At 39.6% G+C, this 26023-nt stretch overlaps 1 protein-coding gene and 1 long non-coding RNA gene across 7 annotated transcripts in view; one reads left to right on the top strand and one right to left on the bottom strand.

Moving 5' to 3' along the window:
- Positions 1 to 26023, bottom strand: part of il1rapl2 (interleukin 1 receptor accessory protein-like 2) — a 499122-nt gene that overhangs the window by 110391 nt on the left and 362708 nt on the right. The window lies entirely within an intron of this gene.
- Positions 2480 to 4280, top strand: LOC105941189 (uncharacterized). Of its 2 annotated transcripts, XR_003024675.2 has the most exons (4): positions 2484 to 2640; positions 3386 to 3575; positions 3714 to 3948; positions 4041 to 4280. It is a non-coding gene; the product is annotated as an uncharacterized LOC105941189 (long non-coding RNA). The 2 variants fall into 2 exon arrangements; XR_013101128.1 differs by having other exon boundaries at positions 2480 to 2640; positions 3714 to 4280.

Here is a 26023-nt window from a genome sequence, read left to right as displayed (position 1 = left end):
GTTGAGATTAAATAGAACAAGATACAAAGCATTAAAACATGTTAAAAACACAACAGCCTTAATAAACACAGAGTAGTTCGGACCTGGAAGCAGGTTTCATACATCATCACTTAACAACTGGATAGTCAGACTACTGAGACAAATTCTGAGAACAAAAGTTAACACGTTTTCTCACTTTGACTGTTTGTTTTTAGTGACCACAGTTATCTGTAATACTGAGAAGGCCAAGTGGCGACTTGGGGGTTGTAGAGCAAGCTGTACACAAAATGTCAAACTTTTAGCAAGCCATGACGTGATAATGCTATTCATCTCAAGCTTTTTCCCCCCTTCCTTTGACTACATCCAGTCTTTCAGCCCCTTTTTGCGCTCCACAAACTCCTATGAGGAACATGCTACATTTTAACAACTACGTTGCTCCAGTAAGTTCACTAACCTGAAGCTTGAAAAGTTTTTAGAAGAAGCTCAAAGGCTCTCAGGGGATGCTTGAATGGAAACTCCCCCACCCACACACGGATACCTTACAGGTCACAAAGGGCTTTTGCAGCGATGCGTTATGTCTGTTTAGAGAGCTCTTAGGCTGGCTAGGCTCCAAAATGTCAACACCCACAACTCCCGAGGTCATTTTATGAAGAGCACTGAGGAAGCACTGAGGACCTCCTACAACACACATATGTGGGCACAGCCGCACATACAACCTGCCGCTGTCCCCATCTGCTGATAGCACACACACATGCTCGGTACAGAGGGGGGTTTGAACTTTGTCCAAGTGGTTCTAGCTGTGTCTACTGCTGCTGATGTCTGAATACCTTTCATTAAAGGTTTGTGTGTTACCTTGTGCAAATTCATACCAGCACTGTGGCACCAACAGACCCTTTTTATTTAGCCTTGAGCTAACGCCAACAACAAATTGTTTAAATGAGTGGTTATGCCATCAAACGAGGAGATCCACGTGGGAGTCGCCACACTGACAAGCAAGGTTAAAGCCTGTGGCTTTGAAGGCTCGGGTAATCTAAAATGAGAAGTGTTACTAGCAGTGATCCTGTGCCATAAGGAAAAGATAAAAGAGCAGCCAAAAGACTCTCATGCAGTCAGATTTGCAGAGGGTGATATGAAATGCTAAATGAGCAGCAGAGATTTAACGGAAAACTGCCGGTTCATTCTTTTCATTGCGAGTTTGCCTTTCCTGGAAATTGTGTAAACACTGTTTGTGGATTGCTGTGTGTTTTTTGACACAACCATGCACTCATTGTGCTCGTCTCAGCCACTTAAGGGCCATGGAACACAGGGCATCACAGACCAACAACAATAACTGAGGCTACACCGTGTCTGCACAGTACAGATACTTCCTGAGTGGAGACCAGCTCCTCTTGGGTTTCATCTTCACATCATACAGCAGTTGAGTCACAGACACTCAAAGATACATCTCGAGGAGTGCTTACACAGGCATGAAATATTCAGGAAAGTGTCGTGTTCACACTCCAGAAGAACTGAGTGCCATGTAAGAGTCATACTTCTGCCTTATTTTCTCAGCACTATAAATGGTCTAATAAAACAAAGGCAACAACGTCTGTTGTTTCTCACAGGTGTGACAGTTGCGTTCATCTTGTATGGTAGCTGTTTCCACATGCACAAATTGGATAAGAGTTATAGGAGTGCCTTTCATTATGGTTGTCCGTGTATAAATTCTTTAAATTAATTGGTTCTGTCATTTCAGAGTCATTTAACCAGACCTGTAACCCATGAGAGGGACGTACAAAGAGAGACGTGTAGCCACAGTTTAACGTTTAGCAGCTCTTTGTAATATTGACCCAATTTATCCATGTCAAATAATATCAAATTAAATTACTTGTCACCATCATAACCTCTGCTTTAAAATCAAACCTTTTCCTGGGAATTATATTCATGCATCTCTTTTTTTCACTAAACTGTTTTTCCTGTTTTGCTGCTTCTAATTCTACTTAATCGTCTTCTTTTAACATTTATTTATGACTCATCTAAGAGAGACAAATTTAGAGAGGTTAAGAGATACAGGTGATAATATATACAAAATATTTTTTCACTATTGCAACACTACACCTTTTCAGGGTAAATAATAAAGCATGAGAAATTTCTTTGATTGTATTTATGGAACTCAAGCTTTTTTTTTGCCTGTCCCATTTGGTTCTTTAGCCATCAGAATTATTGTCTGAACTCGAGCTTTGCTTACTTTTTTAGTATTAAGTTTAGTCCTGCAATATTTATTAAGATTGAACTAAAACTACTGTAATGCTCCATACACTGCAAAAAATGCATTTGCACTCGTAAACATGAAGCAATAATTTGGAGTGAAATGTAAGTGAAATATATGAAAATTTATTTTATTTTCATTATTTCAAATAATTATTCATTAAGGAAATTTTGCTTGGTATAAACTGAATGTATATCAATCATGTATATGTTGTTCTGGCTCCTTAAGAGTCACCACTCATGTTATGTAGTGTTATACAAGTTCATGCAATCTTTATTCGTTTCTGGCACACTGTTCATTTTATTTTGACATTCTACCGGAAGTGCTACTTCTCATTACTTCCTGTCTAACGGGAGAAGGACAGTTTGCTACTCCTGTGCCTGCCTATGCTACCTCTTAAGCCAGCACAGTCTGTAAGTTGGCAGTATTGTTGTGTTTTATGTTAGCACTAACTGCCGTGTGTTGTTTGTGATATTTTGAGAAAGCAAATTGACTCAATGATGTGCTTTATTAGTCATTAGCCTAAACGCTAATTAGCGCTAGCTAACCGCTAACGTTAGCTTGTTAGCTTGTTTCGTTCTGCTTTGCTTTGCATAGTAACAAGTCATAGCATCTTCTAATTGTAAGAATGTTTGCTTATATTAGCTCACATGGGATATTTTGTGTTTGTTTACAGTTTTACCATTCATCCATTCATGTATTTCGACAAAGCCATGCTATGGCATCCAATCAAATAAATCCACCAGAAAGGAACAACGGTGTGGTTTTTCTACATGGGATGATGGTTGTCTGTCTGCCTAGTTAAGTGCGAGGGCAGAACATATGTCATTGGACCAAATTTAATCAAATCTGACATTTTACAGTGTAAATTTTCCATGTCACAAAATGGAAAAATATAAACACTGAAATGACTTAAAGTTATTATTTTGGGGCATAAATAGTTTATTCTGATGACTACCTACATTTAATCGTGTGCTAACTAAAGATATGAATCTGGGACTTTGTGTGGCTCCAGTTCAGTTTAGCTAAGTCCATAATTTGCTATTGATGTATTATTACTGTATCTGCAGTTTGTTCGCTTGTATTCTAAACTAAGTAAAGTATCAGCACTGAAGTAACTTGCAGTATGTTTTTACTGTTTGGCTCTTATTTTCTCAGTTCTGTGAAACATGTTGTGAACACCCATTTGCTGATGATCAGTTAAAAAACCTTACCACACATACAGTGTGTGCTTATGCATGGTGCTCAATAGATGCGCGTCTACAAAAAGTCCTGCAGCATCAAAAGGATCAACACTGATGAAAACGACAGATACTTTACATGCATTTATTCACATGAGCACTGCTACGTAAGTGACAGTCCTTTTAACTTTGTTAAAAAAACAAGCAGTGTTTTTCTGTTCCAATGGCTCCAATGAATAGATTGTGAAAGTTGGCAGTTTGAGAATAGGCAGCTAAAACGTTCAGTCTTTCCTTCTTTCTTTCAGGTTACAGTTTGTCACAGGGCTGGAACAGAAAGACATCCAACCATTCGCACCTGTGGGCAATTTAGAATCACCAGCTTACCTAACCACACTAACTGCATGTGTTTGGACTGTGGAGTACCCAGAGGGAACCCACGCAAACACGGGGAGAACATGCAAACTCCACGTTGGAAGGCCGAGCGAGTTGATGGATTCAAACCCAGGATCTTGTTACTGTTACTGCTGTACTGCTGCCCATGTAATTATTGCTTCAGTATGCTCATGAAGTTTCACAAAGAACTCAGATCTCTCTGTTTAAAACCAGTAATTCTTCTCTTTTGGACCACGCAGGATCATGTTTCTTTGAATGGACAAGCATTAATTTGTGGGGGCAGGACCATGTGGTAATATTACTACCTGACATGCTGAGTGTTTATCTCCACGGCATACACTGGATTGAATGGCAGACTGGGGAAGCTCACCAGCAGAAATACTTCACAGATTATCACCTTAGCCCCTGGACATATGAATCAAATTTCAAGAAAGCTGATTAACTGGTTGAAATATTTAATAAAAAACATGTTTTGCCTTTAAAAAGAAATCTACTAGTTTGTCCAGTTTGTCAGTACTGACTGAAGAAAAATCCCTTGGAGAGTTTTGTGCAGCTCGGAAAAACAAACATGTTAAAGAGGAGGTCATGACTCAGAGTTGATTCACAGGAATTGCTAATAGAAATCTCTGGATAATTAGCATGTGTAGTCAGTAGCTAAGCCAGTGTGTGCTGACTACAGCACCTGTAATGTAAATGAGCTTGCACAGTACTTTCTACAAACTGTTTAACCTTAGAGTCATTACAGTACATCCCAGATCCTCCAGCATCTGCGTGGCAAAAAGTGCTAAACATTACAAACAACTTCAAGTAAGAAGTAGCTGAGGTGCAAAAGAGAAGTTTTCTGAAGATGTTTATAAAAAAATCTAAATAATGCTCCTAAAACAATATGAAGGAATCACTACTGCGAAAGTGAGAAACTGATGACAGTGCTCTTTGTAATGGAATTGAATAGTGCATGTGTGTGTGTGTGTGTGTGTGTGTGCGCGCGCGCGTAGATGTGTGTTGTGTGTGTGCTCAAAAACAAGGAGTGTAAAACACAGAGAAAATATTCATTGCTTAGCTGAGGGGTGTAAGATTTGTGTTTGCAAAGGACTGGGAAATATAATGATGTCTGTTTCATATTCACTTATCTGTATGCTCAGAGACAGAAAGAAATGGAGAAAGATGCTACAGGGAGAAAGAAAGCAGTTATGTAAAAAAAAAAAGAATAGACAGAGGCAAGACATGGGCAAATAATCTAACAATATTCATTACAAGCAGACAGAAATTATGAAAGAGTTTTATTAAAAGGCTCTAAGGTGGTGTAACATAGATTCTGGCAGCTTTATTGGATAGCTTTAACTCCATGAAAAGAGCACTAAGGACACAATGACAGGGGTCTTAGATCTGTCGTCACACTTTGCTAGTACCAGGTTGGACCTGCTTGTACCTCCAGAACTGGTTTCATTTTAATACTGTAGCTTCAACAAGCTGATAGAAACAGTCCTCAGAAGTTTTGGTTCATATTGAGATGATAGCACCACACAGGTTAGTCAGCTGCAAATCTACAATATGATGAAAATCTCCTGTCCCATCACATCCTCACGGTGTTCCATTGGATTGCACCAACACTTTGTTAGGCTGTAGCATAAAGATGATGCTAAGTTGGTACTAAGACCACCATTGCACCACCAACAGCAGTCTGAACCATTGATAGAAGCCACAATGAATGCAGTCTTTCATATTTACTTGCACCAAATTCAGACCCTACCATCTGAATGTAGCAGCAGAAAATCAGACCATGGGAATGTTTTTCCACTTATCTCATATTTTTCTGAGTACAAGTATCCTAAATTTCCTCCATTTAGGTCTCCTGCAGTTCTATCTCATCTGATCTTCTGCATACCTTGGGTATAATGAGTGGTTGTTTGAATAATTGGCTCCCTATCAGCTGGAAGCAGACGGGTCATTCTCCTCTGACCTCTGCATCAACATGTCATTTTCCCCCAGAGAAGTGCCGCTCACTCAGTGTTTTCTCAGTTTAAGACTGCTCTCTGTAAACTCTAAATATGGTTCTGCAGGAAAATCCCAGCAGATCAGCAGTTTCTGAAATACTCTGGTTCCAAAAACCAAATCATGTTCAAAATGGTCACCTTTCTTCCACATTCTGATGCTCACTTTGAACGTCAGCTGCTCATCCTGACATTTGTACATGCCTAACTGCATTGAGTCCATGTGATTGTTTAATTTGATAATTTATGTTAATTTGAAGCTGAACTTCTGACAGAAAACCCGATCACTGCAGTCGAGAACATGGTATCATAACCATCACCTGAACCTGAAGTTCCAACAGTGGGAGTTATTCCAGTTAAAAATATTCTAAGGGAGGCATATGACTGGTTAGCATATTATACTGGAAGTAATAGCGTCCCATCCTCACACTGTATCAGACACACATCTTTGCATACACATGTGTGACACTGTGAAAGCAGTTTTTGTAGTTTTTTGTAATTGTGATGCTGGAAGCAGCAGACACACAAAGAAGGAATCGCTGCACGGCACACACTTCAAAAAGATCTTCCACACGCTGTAACACAAAGGTTCTTGGACTCAGTACTGCTTTACTCTTTCTTTGTCCATTTGTTTGCTGGTCAGTCCTAAACTGGCGAACCACAACGCCGTGATTGAAGTAAAACAAACAAACAACAAAAGCAAGATTGTCTGTTTAGGACTAATCTCAACTGCCTCTGAGGTAAAGACACTTGAGATTATGTTTTGCCCTTAAACAACACGAGAAGGACAAAAGATGGCTCTCTGTCAAGCTTTATATTCTGCCTTTAGGGTGCCAATTTTCACCATGCTCCAGTGAACACAGATGATGATTTTGCTGAGGAAATGAAGTGACAGGCAGCACGCTCATCATTCCAACATCCCATTAGCACCAGAGAAACCTCCCCACTGGATTTTGCCTCAGTGGATTAGCTCTAAAGTGAGCCTCTTCTCTAGGGCTCAGTCCCCGTATTGCTCCACAGCTCCAGGACAAGGAGGTCTGAAGACCACTGCGATGCCTGAGAGGGACGCTGGTACTTAGCAGGAGATGTAGGACTTGTTTGTTCAGGCTTTGTGTGGCTGCTGCCCTCAGGACTGCTGCAGTGTGTTTACTAGCTATGAAGACGTGAGCAAATAAACTTTTTGTAGGAGCCTAATGAAGCATCACTCTGACTGACACTCTGATTTCAGATATTTATGTGCAAAATAAATAATAATATTAAAATAATATCTCTCTCTCTCACGCTCCCTTTTCAGAGTGAAGATGCTTTCTCTCGGCATCCTTTCCCCCCAAAAAAACATATTTGTTCAATTTTTTTCAAATTTTACTGTCATGAACTTCAATATTAAGCATGCTAATTGAGGCAAAAGTTTTGCGAGATCTTGCAAATGTTTTGGCCGCATCCTTCAGAGGCCACCTGCTCGAAGCCAACTGGGAGGTCAAGGTACAATGTGCCGGGAGTGCGGTGTTCCCCCCGGGCTGTAGTGAGCCTGGACCTCCCGTGGCCAACTCCGTGACGCCCTCGGTTCCTTTAACAGTTTCCTCACCGACACCGTTAGTGACCTGGGTGTATTTTTGGATAGCTCTTTTAAATTCAACAAACAAGTGTCTTCTATTGTTAAATCTTGCTTCCATCAATTGCATCTTATTAGCAAGGCCAGACATTATGTCCCGCATAGGCACCTTAAAAAGCTTATCAATGCCTTCGTGACATCTAGGTTGGATTATTGCAACTCCCTTTACTTCGGTCTTAACTCAACTCTTCTCCATAGACTCCAAATTGTTCAGAACGTGGCTGCTCGTCTCCTTACTGGTAGTGGGCGCCGTGTCTCTATTACCCCTGTCCTTGCTGATCTGCATTGGCTTCCCGTTAATTATCGCATTCAATTCAAAATCCTGCTGCTTACCTTCCGAATTATTAACAATATAGCGCCAAGCTACCTCATTGAGCTGCTTAGATCATACAGTCCTACTAGAGCATTAAGATCATCTTCCCAGTCACTCTTGGTACTGCCGAGATCTCGGCTGAAGACTAGAGGTGACCGCGCCTTTGCCTTGGCTGCACCGGATTTATGGAATAACCTCCCCATCGCTATACGCGAGTCCGACTCCATTCAATCCTTCAAATCGCAGTTAAAAACCCACTTATTTAGCCTCGCCTTTTCTAGCAGTTAACGCTTGCTTGTTAGTTAGCTTAATGCTTATTCTTATCTCGGATTAGTCCTAATTACTTTTAATCATTTTTTCATTTTTTGGCTGTTTTATCCTTTACACTTAGTTTTATTTTATGCTTTTATATGCAATTCTTTTGCTTTTGTGTTTTAATGCCATTCAACCTGCTAGCATGTTTTGGTACCTTGCCATAGCCCTCATCCTTCCCTGTTACTTCATCCTACTCTCTTGCGTGTTAAGCACTTTGTTACACCACTGGTTTTTAAATCTGCTATATAAATAATGTTTGTTGTTGTTGTTGTTGTTGTTAGCTTCGAGATGGTGGGTAACAGACTTTTCAGAAAACGTCAGAGCACTTTTGCAAATATGTGATGTCTTGATAAACCAAGCAGATATTCGAAGTTTACACAGCTACATTCATGGCTGAAAATGTCTTAAAAGTTCATTTTGTGACCCAGAGAGAGTAATATTAAAATTAAGTCGCTGCCGCCATTGTTGGAAACGAATTGGCTGGGCTGCACTATGAATTCTGGGATAGGTTGCGTCACGAAGGATACACCGACTTGGCCTTCAAATTCGACCTGCAGATTATATAAACAATTTTATGCAATGTAAGCGATAAAGGGCAAAGGAAGACACGGGGCTTAAATACACAAGGAAGTAATGAGGAAAAGGGAAACACAGCTGGAACTAATCAAGACATAATGAGATAAGGGAGGCAAAACTAGATACACTGGCACAGGGACCGTTGAAGTGAAACAGGAGACATTCACAAAGACGCAGACTTGACACTGAGACATGAGACACAACTGACTGGGGAGACAGAGGGAACATGGAGACAAGCGTGATTAGACGAGGAACACAGGGAAGGCAAAGTAACAGAAACCTAAACTAACTAAGAATAAACACGAGCAGAAACCCACGAATGACAACACTGCAAGAATATAAATTAACAAAGCAGGAACTCCAGCAACACTTGAGGGAAGATGAACAACTTTAATAATTGACCAACGCGTTTCGGCTTGTGGCCTTCATCAGGGCCATGAGAATTATTAAAGTTGTTCATCTTCCCTCAAGTGTTGCTGGAGTTCCTGCTTTGTGAATTCCTTCATCCCCTTCGTGCACCTTGGAAGCAGGTGAAGTTGTGACAGAATTTTTTTTTTGCTGAGAATATAAATTAACCAATAAACACAAAACACTGGGTCAAAGACTCAGAAGCATGACAATGGGAGGCAGTTTCTCTTTGTTGTTTAACTTTAAATGAATTAATTCATTTAAATAAAACATTGTGCAACATGTCAGATATCATATAGTTTGAATGATGATGTATTGCGAGACTAATCCAAATTACAGTGATTTGAATTTGAAACACCTTTGCTTATCTCAGCATGACTGAAAAGTCAAATCAGCGTTACAGGGTTTCTTTCTGCTTGTCTGTTCTTGTTGACCTCGTTTTGTTTTGGTTAACAAAAGCAGAGGAAGTGACATTTACAGCTACAGTGCAAAATACTTTTGCCTTATTCCACCACAGAGAGCGTGTCTACATCCTCATACTGAGGTTTGCCAGTTTCCAAAAGTTTGTGTGTTGTTGGTTTCAGGCGTCACATTGTGTCTCGCTTATCTGCCTTTTACAATGTTGACTTGTAATTGTGCCACACAAAGTTTGAGTTGACTTTACTGGCTGGAAAACAGGTAAAACTTTGCCATGGCCTAATATACAAGTGGCACTGAGACAGTCTTTTGAGCTGCTGGCTTCCCACCAGTGTTTGTATTGTCTTTACACAGAGGCCAAACCTGGCTGAGTGTAACAGAGCCAAAGTCATGCACAGTCTGGTCAAAGCTAACCACAGCCTCATCAGATAATGAGGGGACCATTTCTCTCTTTAACAATTATGCAGGGCCCCCATTCATGCCATGTCTGAATTCATATTTTCATCCTTATCAACTAAGCGCTGACAGTGTGGTTTTCACGTTCTATATATTCTGTGCCGTCTAGTATATTAAAACTAGTGCTGTGAGAAACTAAATACTGGAAAAATAATGTCACAGCGTTAGTGGTCTGGTTGACATCTTCTGCTTTTGCACAATATGGGCTCATTATTTTCAGATCCTGCTGCTGGCTGGTTTGGATCGATGGGTATCCAAACCAAACCTGACCATCAAACAGCTAACCTGCCAGAGTGAACTCACCTAATGGGAGCCAAACATGTCCTGCCTGTTTTATTGCCTTCTCAAAAATATGAAAGTTACTTTGACAAAGGATATCGTGTAGCTGTGGATGCTTGTTGAATTCATTTAAAGATAATCAAAAAGAAAACCCGAGTTACACTGTTTTAATGTGTATGCGCTTGTGTGCATACTTGTCTACTCACCCAAAAGATGCAGTGTGCACTTATGTGTGTGTGTGTGTGTGTGTGTGCTGACTCAGCAGCAAAGTTGCACTTTACAGATCCTGTCAATGAGAAATACAACTCAGACTGCATCCCCGATGTTGCTTGCACGCTCTGTTTCCAGTCAGTCTTTCAGTGGTGATATGCAGCTAAACGCCTCCTGACACACATTGTGTTGATACAAATAATGTGTGTATTAATGTGTGTGAGAAACAGCAAGACTCTAAGAAAAATCTACCTGGATACTATAATGAGACCACAAGAGGGCTGCACTTTTAACCAAGTCAACATATGGCACATTACACCTGCCCGCCCGCCTGCCCGCCTGCCTGTGTCTCGCTCTGCCAAGCAGAAAGCCGGGGTGTTTGTGTCGATTGTGAGGGATCGCCTCTGTCCCCAAGATCAAATTTGAATGAAGCAAATTCTCATCAAAGCTCAGAAACGGAGTTTTGTTTTCCACCAATATAACGATCCTTACATGCTACTTCTTTTTTATGAATGAAATTCACAGCGTTCCTCATACACCTGTGTGTCTGCATTTGTTTGTGCGTACGAGCGACAAGTGCAAAAGGTACCAATTATGAGGCAATCTGCCAAATGGAGCATATTGCAGATCTGTGTGTACGTGTGTACGTGTGTGTGTCTTTGAGGTGCCCCAGAGGTATCAAATATTAGCAGACATGCCAAACTGAACATATTGCAGATTAGGGAGGTGGAGGGGGCCTAAGCGATCATTTGGCAACAATGTGCCTCCATCGCCACTGGGGGGACGGATAACAAAGACGTTCAGCTCACAAGAAAAGAAAGAAAAAGTAAAAGACTAACTCGTAGCTCAGAGTTTGACAGAGCAAGCATCTGAGTCTCGCTGTTCACCTTCAAATTCCTCATTCAGCGTTGTTGTGCTCATTATTTCAGATACGTTGTGTTTACATGTTGATTCTTGTGGATGTGTAATTTAGCTTCCAGTGTTTTTGGTCTAAGTAATAACACGCCTGAGATTCCTTTCACTATTATAATGACTATTGATCATAAATATAGTGGAAATATTTAAGGTAATATGATAAATGAAAAAATGGCAGAACAGAAAAGAACTTCAGCAGTATCAGTAAAATATAAAGATCATATAAAGATTTTATTCTCAATTTTGATAATTAAAAACTGATATTGTGATTTATGATTAAAGATTAATCACTTATCTACATTCCTAATATATTACTTGGGGCAACGGCAATTCAGGCCATGCTTAGTCCACGCCAGAAGCAAGAAACATAATAAAATAAATAGAATATTGTGCAATTCAAACTTAACATTTCAATATGCAGATTCAAAGTTTGTGACACTGAATGAAATGTGACTTATTGACAGACAATATAAAAGTTGATATTCAAACATTAATTATATTAATAATCTGAGTAGGTGCCATTGTAGCTAATAATAAATAAATACCTAGGTAAAAATGTTACCGTGCCAACACACTATATATTGTCTATTTTTCATGTTTTTTGTGTCACTTTGACCTGGAGAGTGAAACACTGTTTCAGCACGCTGGCAAACAATGAAAACATGCTGGTAAATTATTACATGTACACGACACAAATACTGCACAATTTGTTGGGTTTCTGGTAATCTAAGAACAACCTAAATTTTTTGAATTAGGAGAAACCTAATAATTGCATTACTTTAAAAGCGAGATGGATTTTCCCAGATTGCAGGCATATTTTCACCCTGTAAAACTGGAAGGGTGACAAATGTATGCAACAAAATAAATAATAGGCATTTATTACTACTGTTATATATATAAAATGTATTGCCTAGTCAGTAAAGTGAGTCCCCATTAAGTATATTTAATGGCTGTAGCTGTGATTTTGTCTCTATGATAAACTGTAGTTTCTCTTTGTTTTCCTACAAAATGTGAAAAAGATTCAATTTAAAGGATTTATATTTTTACCTGGTTTGCAATAAAAATGTTATGCAAAAAAATCCCAAACCCTGCGGCTGCATGCTGCTCATCTACTGCACTGCTCAAAGTATAATGCTTCGAGAACACCTGCTCTTCATCAGACTATTAAACGCTGCATGTTCTGTGGTGCAATAAACACAGTATGTAATGCTGAAGTCTCATAGTCTGTGATCAATGACCTATTCCATGCCCCAGTTCTGGTTTGGATATAAATGTGTGTTTGTTGAATCTGCAGGTGTCGTATTTTGTATGTTCACTATCTTAACCTACTTTAGCATTCGCACCCGCCACATAATTAGGTACACGTGGCCAGTGCTGGGTTGATTCTTTTGCCTTTAGAACTGCCCCTCAATTATTCATGGTCCATACTGACATTATATAATATATATATATATATACATACACACACTAAAGGGTACTTTTTGTTCTTGTTCCGATCTTTGACAGCTTTGTAATAAGTTTCCACTGACATAATGAACCTGTCCAACCTGCAGAGGTGTTGGGTGTTTTGTAAAATGACATGTCTACTAGCTTCAGGTACAGGCTCAGTGTTTTTGCCTTTTTTCAAATAGAGGTAAAATAGCAGACCCTCTTCCATGGGTTAGCTGTGTATCAGTAAAAGCTGGTGATGTAAAACACGAGCAAATTTGTGTGATGCTTTATAATATACAGGAAACTTAAAGTAAAAACTTTCAAATGTTGGACCCAGAAGGTAACTCCATCTGCATAACAGCGTTACAGTGCAGGGTAATGAGAAAGAAAATGAATCACAAATTCTTGACAAGGAAATCTCCATTTCAGCCTGAAGCTAGCTCAGATAACCTTGCCTGTGCAAATGTGTACATATACACAAACATGCAGTCTTAATACAATATTATCTTGGCTATAAGTTCTTAGATTCTAATGCTGAACAGTTAGCTTGTCTATTAATACACTTTAATAGGGGTCAATGCTGCTGTGCCACAGGGAAGGTGCACACATAGATGCTCAGATTTTCGTGTCTTGGCTCTAATAGCTTGCAGGCACACACAAGCACACGCACTACTTCTTTAGGAGTGATTGATTTAGGTTAAGGAAAGTAATTAACTCATAATAGCCCTTATTGCATATGTGTGTTTCCATGCTCATATTGCTGTGTCTATGTGTATGTATAGAAGCGTTTATTCTCTGTTCATACACTGTTATGTTTGTGGGGGCGGGTCTTCCTCTGCGAGTTCTCTCTGTATGTGTGTTTGTGGGCAAATGAATTACCTTTTTTTTTTAAGTCGGGGTGTTTGGGGAAATTAGTGTTACAATATTACGTGTGATAGCCCTAAAGGCCTTTTTCTACTATTACTTAACGCTGTTTGAGTATAGACAGCCTGGTTGTGTTTATGCAGGCCAGTAAGGCTAAATGTTGCTCAAAGAAAGAAAAAGAGAGCAAAGTAAAGAAAAGAAAGTTAAACGGTCACTCAGCCAATCTGTCAGCCAGTCAGTCAGTAAAGCTGTCACTCTCTGACAGTGTGAAACAGAGCACATTACAGCAGCAGAGGCAGAGTTTGTTGATCTCAGTGAATCAGATCTCAGCTGGTGTCTGGCTGTTTGCTGCCTGCTGTCACTCACTTTTCCCAAACACAACAGCTTATTTTTCTGTGCACTGCAGTGATGGCAGACATGGAGACAGGAAAAAGAGGCAGGCTTACACACTGTCCAGAGTTCATCAATCAAACAGCGGTGTTTTGCATTACCGGCAGAAACTCAAGGCTGTGTGAAGGCCATATAAAGATAGTGCTGGAATGAATTTCAAAAAGGTATTGATATTGCGGTGCATATTTTTGCAAGAAAATAGGCCTCTACCAGACTTTACTTCTAAAGAGGAGCTACTAGAAAATCACTAGAGAGAGCAAATTTAAAGTCGTTCTATCTCCAATTTTCTTTAACACGATCACATTTTATTATCAGGAAACAGGCGGAGGAAAAGAGATGTTTATAATTTCAGTACTGTCAAATCTAGCCATAAAATCATCATCATCTGCTTCATGAAGATGTGAAAACTAAACCTAATAAGAAGTAGACATGTTCAGCTTCTTACTCCTTCATGTAGTCATGCAGTGAGTCATATGCATCTTGCAATTCTGTGCAGTAACACCCAGTAATTTAGCATGGTGATCAAAAACACCTGCAGAACTCAGAAGCCTCTGTCAGTGTGGGTAAATCCCATGAAAATCCCAACAACATGCTTGTTCTTCTCCAAGTGTTGTCCCGATTTATTGGGGGGATGTACTTAAACAGCTGAGAACCATGAGTAAACAATTAAACAGGGAACAACTGTGCATTTTCCGGGGACTGTTTTCACCCAGGGGTTAATGCAGACTGATGTGAAATGTATTCAAGAAAAGATACGATGTGAAGGAAATGATAAAACAGGCCAAAAGTGGGTGCATGAATAAGACCACCAGTCTAATATGGTGTTAGTCCCCCCTGACCCATCGAGGCTTGGACTCCACTAGACCCCTGCAGGTGTGCTGTGGTATCTGCCACTGAGATGTTAGCGACAGTCCTGTAAGTTCAGAGGTGGGGCCTCCATGGATTGGACTTGTTTATCCATCACATTTGACAGATGCTCCATTAGATTGAGATTTGGGGAATTCAGAGGCCAAGTCTGCACCTCAAATTTATTGTTACGCTCTTCAAAGCATTCCTGAAAGCGAGCACAGCTATCAGGGAATACTGTTTCCAAGAAAAGGTGTACATGGTCTGCAAAAAATGCTTAGGTAGGTGGTACGCATCAAAATAACATCCTTACACTTTCCAGTTCTTCTATCAGCCAATCATTTGCTTCAGTTCATAAATAATACAAAATAACAGCTCACTTATTCATTAAATACAATCAATCAACATAAAGCAAGACTGTCTCTCTGAATAGCAAACACAGAGGCTTCATCAACTAATTAGAAGGTGGGTCGACTTCATCGAGGTTCAAGGTAACTGGTAATTTAAATTTTTTTTAGTTTTAGAGTGATATGGATTTGGTGTGTTGTGTGTACATGTATTAATATTTTTGTATAGTAGTTCAGCGGTTGGTTTGTCGGTTTTTATCGTTTTTTTAAAATCGTTTTTTATCGTTAACTCTGTTTCCCTGGGTCTTTTCCCGTGCGCTATGAATACATCTTCTTTTTTGGGGGGACCAGTACTGGTTTTGATTTGTTTTATTTATCTACGACACCTTAAAGGCCAGCCTGTGAAAATATCATCGGCCATAAACTGGTCCATGGCGCAAAAAAGGTTGGGGACTGCTGTAGTGGTTTACTATCCTTGCGGGGACCAACAGCCCTTATGGGGACCAAAATCCTGTTCCCCAGAAGTTTGAAGGCATTTCTGAGACTCAAAATGTGGTTTTAGTTATGGTTATGGTTAGGTTTAGGTTAGGCGTTCGTTTTTGATTAGGGTAAGCGGCTAGGGAAAGCATTATGTCGCTGAGATGTCCCCACAATAATATCAAGGCCAGTGTAACCCAAGCTTAAGTGTTCATTAAGGTGTTTGTCACATAGATATTAAATAAGCTCAGAGATTAAACGGGTGTTAAACACAGGGTGATTAGTTTCTGTAAAAATGTAGTTTGTTGTTGTTTTGGTTTACGTGCTGAAAATGTTATTTATTAGTTTTCTTTGTGTATGTTCAGTGTGTTAAACCTGCACATAGTTAAACATATATGAAGCAAATAATGTTAAATTCTGGATATGGATTTGTAAGCAATGAAATTTGAAATAAGGTGGTAGGAACAGGAAAAATGTAAACTTCATCCTTTCGAGCACACACATGCTGTTGACATAGATATATACATGAAAACTTGATGATTTTTAAGTTTTGTTTTTTTCTCTTGTTATTTAAATTATATTTGCATGTTCGAAATAAAATTCTATATGAATAGTGTGTGTGTGTGTGTGTGTGTGTGTGTGTGTGTGTGTGTGTGTACAGAACTTCATATGTAATTAACTATTAGCTTTTTCAGAAAATAGAGCAAAAGGCTGAATGACAACTGCAGTGTAAAATTGATTGAAGTGCTCAGTAAGGTTAGAAAGGTGCTTGTGAATAACGATTTACTCTACTGTCAATAAGCGTGTGTCAATCCCAGACACTGAAATCTTCCCACGCTTCTTCAGCAGGCAGTGTTGGATGGAAGCTTAGTCAGTCTATCGGTTACTCAGCCTCTAAGTCAGTAAGTAAACAAACAGCTGGTCAGTGACTCAGTCATTTAGCAATTTACTCAATTAGTCAGTCTCTCATTTTCTCAGCTTGTCAGTCACTGACCGAGCCATTCAATCAGCCAGTCCACTTACCAAATCCATTTCCATTACTCTACACGGATGTTTGTCCTTAGCAATGCTAATCATACCAAAGTGCTAAATGTTGCTCTAACAGATAAAAAGAGAGCGCGAAAAGTTGACCACCAGCAGAGCTGGAGCAGGAAGGAAAACCCATCTTCCTCTTCATTCATTGTTTTTCTCTTTTTTTCTGTCCTGCTGTCCACGGGGGAAGAAACATAAAAAGTAAAAAGAAATCAAGTGAAGCAATCAAAGAAAGAAAAAACAAAACAAACCCCAAATGTTCCTGTTCCCAAATGTATGCAATGTCAGAAGAGCATCAGGAAATCTGTTGTGCACTCTGAAGGTAATGCTTTTTTTAAATCTGAGCATCACACCGCTAAAGACTAGAAAACAGCCTCTAAGTGTCACAGACACACAGCGCTGAGGCCGGCATGGGGCATGTACTGGAAACAACTTGAGGCATTTTTTTTCTCCTCTTATTTGGCTGAGGACAACCAAGGCGACACACACACACACACACACACACACACACACACACACACACACACACTCTCTTATTTAGTAAAGCCACCTAGGGCGAGACTTCTACATAACATCTGTCCAACATTTATCTGCCCTGACGCAGACTCTCAGCAAGAGACAGATGAGATGGAGGAGGAGGGGAGAGAGGAAGAGGAAGATGAGGCAGAATGAGAGAAAATGAGGATGGAGGAAAATACACAAAGGATGCGGGTGAGGAGAAAGGGTGAAGGAAATGATGGAAGAAGAGAGAGAAGGGTGGATGATAGGAAAAAAGAATAAAAAGAATGATAAGAGAGAAAAAGAAGGAAGTAAAAGTTCAGGACGTAAGATGGGAAACAGGGGAAAAAAAGGCATAAAAATGAAAGAAATTGAGACTATTGTGAGATTTGGTTAAGAAACTATAAAACTGGCTGTACTCTTGGAGCCAATTTCTCCCTCAAATAATGAATTTCTTGCTCTGCTAGTTTGGAAACAAGCTTTTTATTTTTTATTTGAATTCCTGGATTCCTACATTTTCCGAGAGGTTTACTCCATTTTTTAACAAAAGAGTTTTTTTTCTTAGTTTTCCTCTGATTTGTCTCATTATTTGCAGTAGATTTTACAGTAACTTCACCTTGAAGGATTAAGGGAGGATGTTATAAAGTTATTTCTTTCAGGTCTGGTCTTTATAGAAAGGCTCAGTGAAAACAGTCAATCATCTGTGACACTTCGCACAGCTCGTTTGGACAGAAGGATTGTAGGATTGTTGGTAAACTGCCTCAAAACATGAAGGCCGCTGCGCTAGTGCCAAGGTTGGAAAAAGAAGTGAATATTATGACATTAACGTGATGAATTAATAATCTGCTTGTGGGGATGTTAAGCAGTCTGTGGGAAGGCTTGTTTGCTTATGGTCTTTAAAATCGAATGCTTCGGGAAAATCTTGGCTGTTAGTGAACTTCTTTGTGAGTTCATACACACATTCCTTAAACATGAACACAAGCATGTGATTGCTCAGATCTTCCAATTATGCTATATGAATGAATTAACATCTTTCCCTCTGGCTTCTAGGACAGGATGAGAGAAGAGTAGCCATGTGAAAGGAATAAAGCTAACACATACAACCCAAAGTCCAGACGTTGTCAGCTGAAACTGACAATTAAAAGAGACAAATCTAGATAGTATAAGAAGGACCCTCCAAATAGTTAACTCGATACAAACAAAAAAGGGCAGTGCGGCCCTAGTAAGCCTGGATGCAGAGAAGGCTTTCGACAGTGTAGATTGGAACTTCCTATATGCCGTGCTTGAAAGGTTTGGTTTTAATGACGGTGCTGTGATGTGTATCAAATCTATTTACCAATCTCCTACAGCTCGAATTAGAATCAATGGCAGCCTAACGGAGCAAATCTCTCTCGAGAGGGGTACCCGTCAGGGTTGTTGCCTCTCACCTCTTCTCTTCACTCTATATATTGAACCCCTGGCACAGGCCATCCGACAAAGTGAGGAGGTGAGAGGAATAAGTATTAAAGGGGAAGACCACATCATCAGCTTATTTGCAGATGATATCATACTCTACCTAGAAAATCCAAACCAAACTTTAATTCCAATGTTTAATGTAATTAATATCTTTGCTGAACATTCGGGGTACAAAATTAATGTGACCAAAACTCAGATACTGGCTTTCAACTATTTGCCATCTGAAGAGGTTAAAAATAAGTTTAGACTGAACTGGACTGCAAAACAAATGAAATACTTGGGTGTAACCGTGACTAAACAATTGAGTGACCTTTTTAAAACAAATTATGATAGGCTGACCACTCAGATTAAACACGATCTAAACCGATGGTCAACTCTTACACTAGACTTTAGTGCAAGAATCACAACAATAAAAATGAGTGTCCTCCCACGGTTTTTGTACCTTTTCCAATCTCTGCCAGTTAAGATCCCAGTGGAAAAATTCAAGGACTGGGATAGGCTCATCTCTAGATTTGTATGGAATGGTAAAAGGCCTAGAATAAAATACACAACATTACAACTATCTAGGAAGCAAGGTGGTGTGGGACTCCCTAATCTAAAAGATTACTATCATGCGGCCCAAACCAGACCGGCGATAAAGTGGTGTGATCAGAACTTTAATACTAAATGGAAAGATATTGAAATAAAAGTACGGGATGTCCCAGTCCAGACTTTTCTTGGAAATGAGCAACTTAAGAAAACCTTACAGCATTTCCTTGATCCTATAACATCCCACACTCTAGAGATATGGTTTGGCCTAATTAAACAAAGTAAGTTGGAAAGGGAGGTTAAGATGTTAAACTGGGCTGCCTATGTTGTTGGTGATATACTAAGTGCTCACGACCCAGGATTCAGGAAGTGGGAACAAAAAGGAATAACAGCGATTTGTACAGTAATGAAAGATGGCCATTTGATGAGTTTCCAAGATTTAAAAGATCGGTATAGTCTAGAGAAAACCGATTTTTACCGGTACCTGCAACTCAGAGACTACTTTTCAAAGGAAATACGAAGTTCGCGTACGTCTTATGGCATCCTGAATTGTATAATTAAATCATACAGGGGCCTCCAATTCAAGGAGATTTCTGTACTATATAAAAATCTAAGAGAGAACACGGCAACATCAACTGAATACATAAAAAAGAAATGGGAGCAGGAAATAAAAACTGATATCTCAACTGAGGAATGGTTAGATATGTGTGAAACCCAGAACACAACGACTAACTCAAGATGCTGGAGAGAATTTGGGTGGAAACACCTTACTCGATTCTTTATTACACCAAAAATCAAAAGTAAACAGACTCAAGGCAGTTTGCCATGCTGGAGAAGATGTGGTAACATGGAAGCACATCATACGCACGTGTTTTGGGAGTGCCTGAAACTGCATAATTTTTGGAAGAACGTGAGTCTTGTAATAGGCAATATCTTGGGCTACCAATTACCACACAATTTTAAAACTGTATATCTTGGGAATATTAGAGAGTATGTTCTGTACGACGACTTGTATTTGACAAAAATCCTATTGATAGCTGCAAAGAAAGCTATAACAAGAAACTGGTACAAACTGGATCCGCCTTCATCAAAAGACTGGTTAAATATTGTTGGAGAAATCTATGCAATGGAAAAAATGACTTACATTCTCAGATTAAAGGAAGATATTTTCGTTGCTAAGTGGGAGAAGTGGACATTGTATGGCACCAAGGAAAATTAATGAACGAACAAAACATTTAAGGTCTATGACTCTGTATATCTATTGATGCATGCCTGTATAAAAGTACATATATAAGCTGGAGTATGTATGCTGCTGAGCAAAGGCAGACATGCATACGGTAGTTGATTAGAATTGGCACCCACACCTTTTGTTCGCTTTAGTTCTGTTTTGTTTTGACTGTGTGCTTGCATGGTTATTTCTCCTGTAATGCAAAACATGTCTATGTTTAAACTGTGACAAAACTATCAATAAAAATTACAGTGTCAAAAAAAAAAAGAGACAAATCTATCCGTCCATTTTCTTTCTTGTGTCCGGGGCCGGGTCGCGGGGGCAGCAGCCCAAGCAGAGAAGCCCAGACCTCCCTTTCCCCAGCCACCTCCTCCAGCTTGTCTGGGGGAACCAATGCGTTCCCAGGCCAATCGAGAGATATAATCTCTCCAGCGTGTCCTGGGTCTGCCCCGGGGCCTCCTCCCGGGGGGACATGCCTGGAACACCTCACCCAGGAGGCGCCCAGGGAGCATCCCTATCAGATGCCCAAACCACCTCAACTGGCTCCATTTGATGTGGAGGAGCAGCGGCTCTACTCTGAGCCCCTCCTGGATGGCTGAATTTCTCACCCTATCTCTAAGGGAGAGGCCAGCCACCCTTTGGAGGAAGCTCATTTCCGCTGCTTGTTTCCGCAGTTTCATTCTTTTGGTCAATACCCACATCTCGTGACCATAGGTGAGGGTAGGGACGTAGATCAACCAGTAAATTGAGAGCTTTACTTTTACACTCAGCTCTCTCTTCACCACAACAGACCGGTACAGCGTCTGCATCGCTGTGGCTGCAGCACCAATCTGTCTGTCGATCTCCTGCTCAAGACCCCGAGATACTTAAACTCCTCCACTTGAGGCAGGAACTCGTCCATGACCTAGAGTGGGGACAGTGCTGATTCTCATTCCCACTGCTTCACACTCCGCTGTGAACTGTTCCAGTGTAAACTGGAGGCCATCACCCAATGAAGCCAACAGAACCACATCATCCGTGAAAAGCAGAGATGAGATTCTGAGACCACCCAAGTGAAAGGCTTCTGCCACTTGGCTACGCATAGAAGTTTTGTCCATAAGTTCTGTGGCTGTGACTGATTAAAAGAGACAAACATAAGATTAAAAAAGTGGTCTTCTGCATCAATCTGACCCTATGAATATGACGTCACAGCATAAATCAAGATTCATCAGTTCAGGCAACTTTTTCTTAATCTTCCATTGCCCGATGTTGGTGAGTCTGTGTGAACTTTAGCCTCTGTTTCCTTTCTTATCTGACAGGATCAGCACTAGGTGTGCTCTTCTGCTGCTGTAGCCCATCTGCAGGATGTTTTGGATTCACAGAGGCTCACCTGCTCATCTTAGTTACAACAAGTGGTTATTCGAGTTATTGCCTTCTGTCAGTGCCAAGCAGTATGGATATTCTTTGATCCATGATTAATATAAGCAGTTAAAGTGGTTGTGTAAATAAGTTTCTGTATGTGTTGAAGCATTCATGCACCTTTCCTCAAATAAAAACATGAGAAAGTTCTGTGCTGCCCACCCACATTCATAGAAATCCTCACAAATACAGCGGAAAATGCTGTAATAATGCTCATACGAGTTCAGCTGTCTGAGTGTAACCTTTGAAGACTGTTTTCTCTTTCAGAACGAATAGTAAAACCAAGCCAGAGGCCCGACTAGCTCTTTATGCTGACACTTATTAATGCAATATGCTACCCTGGATTTAGCACACTCTTAAACACTCATGACACTTTGTATATCACACACGGTCAGAAAGGCCAGTCTCTGAAATGTCACAAGCTTGTGTGACTTTTTGTTTGCATTAGTGTGTGTATATCTGTAATGTGACACTATTTTCTCTCATCACTTACTCAATATGTCACGAGCGTTACTGTAATCCGATTACTTTTTTCAAGTAACGAGTAAAGTAAGGGATTACTATTGCGAAAACGGTAATTAGATCACCGTTACTTTCCCGTAGGAACGCTGCGTTACTGCGTTACTAAAACCGTGATTTTTTGCGAGAATGTCTCATGACAGTGACGTAAGCGAGTGCGACGTTCGTGACAACAGCTGTGTGCAGATTAACAATGGATCATATATTGAGTGCGGGAGAGAGTATGAGCGTGCAGCGTTTAAAGCGTGGAAGTACTGACCTTACTTTAAGTTAGTCTTTGACTTTATTTATTTTCTGCTCTGTTTTACTTGCATCTATTTGAAAGACTGAGTGTAAACACACACAAAAAATATATATATTTTATGTGCTGGAATGTGCAGAAAATAGGTTTAAATATTAAACAAATTTCTTCCAGTCAGAGAATGGTGCATATAATTACATTTTTGCTTGATGCATAAAGTTAAAAGATTAAAACTGATAAAACAAGTTTTAAAAAGGGACTTTTCCATTTGATTACATTTTGTATGATGGATTATGCAGAAAAAGTAGAATTGGGCTGAAAGATCTATTGCTTTATCACCTATTCATGTTGTAAATCGTGTTTTTAAAAAGTAATTAAGTAACTAAGTAATTGATTACTTTTGAAAATAAGTAATCAGTAAAGTAACGGGATTACTTTTTGGGGGAAGTAATCAGTAATTAGTTACTTGACCAACACTGGCCACGAGCTTATTTTGTGTGTGGGATAGATTTATATAATTAACCAATAAATTGCCATATTTTCTTAATTATTTGTGTTACCAGCTGTTATTTAAAAGCCCGGACCTTCTGTGTAGCCACTCATTAAGTCCCTGACATATATTAAATGAACAAATCCTACCCATGCTTCTTAACATGAGTGAGAGATAGCTGAATCATACCGCTACTACACAGTGCCTATTACTGCTCAAACAACAATATGTGACTGTGCAAGGATTTCCACACCTGGGAAGATTGTGGCATTGTGTGTACACACACCTGAACACTCCAGACCAGGAAACTGCCAAAACACAAGACTGCACATTTTCCTTTGAAACAAACTTTCTTTTTCACATGACTATAAGTCTGGTGGAGAGCAAGTCCTGTCCCATCTGCCTTTATCTTCACTTGTACATTTCAGGCTAATATACTGGGAAATACTTAGTGGTAGCTCATCCACTGAACCAAATCATGAAACACCTATCTATCACCTATGTCTAGATGCAGAGAAGCACAAGACAAATAAGATCTCAGTTTCAGCTTTTTGTTCGTTTTCTTTTTATTGTTTGAAGTGAAATGTAAGCTTTGGATCAGTCACAGACCATTGGATCCTCACTTCACACAGCAGGTTTGTACTTTATTCTTCCTGACTTCCAGATGGAAGAAAGATAGAATAAATGTGGTAAAACACTTCTGGTCATCCACAATTCATCAAACCACAGTTACAGACACAGGATTGGAATAAAGATGAAAAAAATATTTTTTACGAGAGAATCTGTGAAGGAGGCTGAGGTGCAGCTGCACTCAGTGAAAACTAGATGTGAAACTTATTCACGTTTAGAAGATGTTCATATGCAGGGGCGGAGCCAAGAGCTGGCCAGGGGTGGCCACAGCAACCACAGACAGAAGACTGAGCACTAATGGCAAAGTCTGTTAAAACTTTACTCGCTCTTCCACATTTTCTTTTTACATTTCACCTGAGAGTAAGTGAAAAGATCATTACACATGGGCCCTGAGGATGTGTTACAGCAATCCGTGATGTAGAAAAAAACCCTGAGACACCCAGGTATTAGCCATTGTCCAGGCCTGGTGATTGCAGTGAAAATGATCCAGCTCTGACGCTGATGGCAGAAGAGAAACAACAGTATGCAAAGCTACTGCCTCACTGTTTTTGTCAAGTTCACTGTTTTTGTATTTTTGATGTTTTCCTCATGTTTTTTCCTCAGCTCATGATTTTTTTTTTTATTTCATATTCCACTCAGTTTCTTTTATTCATATTCATATTTTTTTCCTTTAGTCTCAGTTTCACAATCTCTTGTCTGTTAGTTATAACTTGGTTTCTTGTTTCCTGTCACAATGCATTAATTGAAATTTATTCATCTTTAACTTTACTGATAAGGTTTATTTATAATTTATTTACCTTTGACTTGTGCATTTTTAATTTGATTGTTTTATTCTTATTATTATGTGTTTTATTCCTCTCCCGCTTGTTTTGTGTATTTTGTATCCTTGCATTGTTAAACTTTTTCCTTTACTGTTTAAAAACAAATAAATACCTTATTTACTAAAGATGCAACTTGATTTAGAAAGCCTGGCACTACTGAGCATAAGACATTCTGGAGACATGAACAAATATGCCAAATTTCTAAATGTGGACCCTTAACATTTTCACCACAGCTGAAATGATAACACAGGGAGGATGGATTTAGTCCCACATTAGTGTAGATTTAATTTGGTTTCCTTTCTCCTCTGTTCTCTAGTTTTTATAGATGCTGTCAACTCGAATTTAGTTATTTATAAGACTGATAAAGTCATGTTTGGGTTTATGCTGCAAGAGCATGGGACCAATTACACTCAATTACGTAGCTCATAGCAGTTACTTTGAATACACCTTGTGACTGCTCAATCTAAGCTTTAACGTTTATCCTCTGACCAAAAAAAGCATGCTGGGTAAGTAGAAAATGTACAGATTAATTGTATCTGACAAAGAAAAAGAGCACTGAGACTCCTAACTAATCTTTTTCCTTAATGTTAAATTACTAGAATAAAACTGAGAGTAAAGTTTGGTTCAGTATCAGATGATATGATTGATTAAAAAAAGAGAATAAGAAGAGGAGAAAAAAGAAACCTTGGAGAAATGAAACTGTCTGCAGGGAAAGCTGCAGCCAGTTCAGCGCTCTGTACACTGTAGTGGAATATTTCAGGGGTTGTGTCAGATAAACAGCTGCCTCTGTCTCTGCTTCTAACATCTGCTTCTAAAACTTCTAACATATCGATGCTGATTGTGCTGACAGTTTATTGAATAGATGTCAGAATTTCTCGCTGGCTGTGTCTGGGATAATGATGGGAAACAACACGTGGATGAGTGCAGGTGAAAAGACCGTCCACAGACACACACGTGGACTCGCTCTCTTTCAGTCTGTTTTTCAGTGTGGGCCTCTTGTTTTCTTCCACTCTTATTATTCTTTCTCTCTTGAATCTGAGCAGCACGGATCAATACATGCTGAGAAGTGACAAAGAGAAATAAGAAACACTGATAAGACACACACGCCCACATAAAACGTTTAAGTTGTATACATCAGTGGTGGGAGTCACAGTAAAATAACTAAAATAATAAATATTATCCTATAAATAGTTTACAGAGCAGCAGCAGATGTGACCACTAAAATCCTTTTAAAAATGCCGGGATGCAAGAAAGTTGTACTGTGGGCTGCTGCCAGCTGTTAAGCTGCAGGTGTTTCTCCGCAGACATGTTACATTGTTACCTTTTATGTAACAAAATGTTACCTTTTATGTAACCAGAGCACACCTCTGAAGGTGTGCTCTGGTATTTAGCACCAAGATGTTAACAACTGACTGGTAAGTTACAAGGTGGGGCCTCCATGGATCGGACTTGTTTGTCCAGTACATCCCACAGATGCTCAACTGGATTTAGATTTGGGGGACTTGAAGGCCAAGTCTACACATCAAACTTGTTGT

Source organism: Maylandia zebra, linkage group LG2 (genome assembly GCF_041146795.1).
Source record: "Maylandia zebra isolate NMK-2024a linkage group LG2, Mzebra_GT3a, whole genome shotgun sequence".
NCBI classification, from domain to species: domain Eukaryota; kingdom Metazoa; phylum Chordata; class Actinopteri; order Cichliformes; family Cichlidae; genus Maylandia; species Maylandia zebra.
The sequence above is the reverse complement of the archived record's forward strand: the minus strand, read 5'-3'. Positions and strand labels throughout refer to the sequence as shown.